Genomic DNA, 2,817 nt, shown 5'->3' on the forward strand with positions numbered 1-2,817 from the left:
CTAGGCAAATTGATGGACCTGGAGGACATCATCCTGAGTGAGGTAACCAAATTACAAAAGAACTCACTCAATATGTACTCACTGATAAGTGGATAATAGCCCAGAAACTTAGAATACCCAACATATAAGTTACAATTTGCGACACACATGAAATTGAAGAAGAACGAAGACCAAAGTGTGGACACTTTGCCCCTTCTTAGAATTGGGAACAAAACACCCAAGGAAGGAGTTACAGAGACAAAGTTTGGAGCTGAGCGGAAAGGATGGACCATCTAGAGACTGCCATACCCAGGGATCCATCCCATAATCAGCCTCCAAACGCTGACACCATTGTATACAATAGCAAAATTTTCTGAATGGACCCAGATATAGCTGTCTCATGTGAGGCTATAATGGGTCCTAGCAAACATATAAGTGGTTGCTCACAGTCAGCTATTGGATGGATCACAGGGCCCCCAATGGAGGAGCTAAAGAATGTACCCAAGGAGCTGGGGTACTCTGCAACCCTATAGGTGGAACAACATTATGAACTAACCAGGACCCCTGGACCTCGTGTCTCTAGCTTTATATGTATCAGAAGATGGCCTAGTTGGCCACCAGTGGAAAGAGAGGCCCATTGGTTGTGCAAACTTTATATGCCTCAGTACAGGGTAAAGCCAGGGCCAAGAAGTGGGAGTGGGTGGGTGAGTGTTTTGGGAACTTTTCTGATAGCATTAGAAATGTAAATGAAATAAATACCAAAAAACAAAACAAAAACAAAAACAAAAAAGAAAACAAGAAGAGGGGAGGCCCATTCCCAGTGAAGCAAAGTTCCTTTGAATTAGTTGGAATTCACCCACCCACTCCCACTTCTTGGCCCTGGTTTTACCCTGTACTGAGGCATATAAAGTTTGCACAACCAATGGGACTCTCTTTCCACTGGTGGCCAACTAGGCCATCTTCTGATACATATAAAGCTAGAGACAGGAGGTCCAGGGGTCCTGGTTAGTTCATATATCAGCCTTTTAGTAGTTAGGTGCTAACTCAGGAAAATCTGGGAGAACAGGTTTGGCCTCAGGCAGGTTTGGCCTCAGGCAGGTAGTAGCAGATCAAAGGAGAGTGATGAGAAGAAGCACATTAGGTGGCTCTGCCTAAGTGGTGGATGTTCTGAGGCCAGCCTAGCTAGGCTGGAAGGAGTTAACACATGGGGAAATCTTGATTTTCTTGAATGACCTCTTTTAGGCAAAAGAGAAAAAACTTAGTAGCTTGCCTGCTTCCATACCATCCTTGAGCAAACATGATGTTGATATGCTTTGTCCCCTGAGTGGAGTAAGAAGCAGGTGACCTGTTAATACTGAGTGACTTTACTTGCTCCAAAACCTAGATCAGATCTTCATCAGAATCTTATAATTTAACCACATAGATCAAAACTTATTTTTATGTACTGTGAATGCCTTGATTTTGATTCACTTTTGTAAGATGTAGGATAGAGGATTCGTTTATTTGTTTTCCAGAAGACATTCTCTATGGCATCTTATTGAGCTTTGACTTTATCCTTCCACTCTTCTGCTTTTCCATGCCTGCCATGGAGCAGATTTCTATGATTCTAGGGTTCTTCAAGTCAGCTAATTAAGTTTCTGAGACTCCCTGAAAAAGGATACAATAAATACCCAAAATAAAATTGTCATCCACAGCTGAGGCTGCAGAGTAATTAGTGGTGAAGTGCCCTTTCTGCAACATAATCTTCTGTGAGAGCTGAGATATTTGGGATGAGATATGACATGTACACTTCATTGGTGACCTAGATGGCAGTCTCAAATAGCTTGGGAGAATTGCCATGAGCAGAAAACTCTATCTCATGTTTATTGAAGCCCTAGAATAGAACCTGAATGGCTACAGAGATGGTTTGAACAGAGTTCATTTCAGTCAGTGGTTTTTTTGGAGTGTCCCCAGTTGTAGAACACTTTGTTCATGTGGATCATGTGGATTTTGTATTAGTAACTTTTCTTGATGCTATGACAAAACAGCTGACAAAAACATCTTAGAAAAAAAAGTTTATTTTGGCTCACCATTTGAGTGTAATCACTACCATGGCACAGAGGTCAAGAGCACCCCTATCAGTGATGGGAGGAACATGAAACATCTGGTCACATTGCATCTATAGTCAGGCAGCAGAAAAAGATGAACACTGATTCTCAGTTTGCTTTCTTCTTCTTATTCAGCCTTGGTTCCCAGCACAAGAGGGTGGGTCTTCCCAGTTGAGTAAAATCTCTCTGAACACATCTTTGCAGAGACACTGGGAGGTTTGACTCCTAGGTAATTCTAAATCCCATCATGCTCATATTTCAAAGCTAACCATTTCAGATTCTAATAGGGAAACACACACACACACACAACTGATATAGATTCAGAGACCCACTCATTTGCACTCTCAGTGTTTTAGTTAGTGTTCTATTGCTATGAAGAGATACCATGACCATGGAAACTCTTATAAAGGAAGGCATTTAATTGGGGCTGGTTTACAGTTCAGAGTTTTAGTCCATTATTGTCATGGCAGCATCCAGGCAGACATGGTGTTGGAGAAGACTAAAAGCTCTACATCTTGGTCCATAGGCAGCAGAAGGAGACTGCTTATATCATATTGAGCATAGCTTGAGCATAGGAGACCTCAAAGCCCATCCCCACAGTGATGCACTTCCTCCAACAATGTCATACTGAAGGAAGATGGAATATTGTAACTTGTTTAAGATCCCACAGCTCTGATCTGGGACTGAGAACAAAGCAGAACAGCCCCCAGGCATGCCAGGGCAGGGCTGTTGTTAAGGCATTCCTAAGAAC

This window comes from Mus caroli, chromosome X, assembly GCF_900094665.2.
Source record: "Mus caroli chromosome X, CAROLI_EIJ_v1.1, whole genome shotgun sequence".
Taxonomy (NCBI): domain Eukaryota; kingdom Metazoa; phylum Chordata; class Mammalia; order Rodentia; family Muridae; genus Mus; species Mus caroli.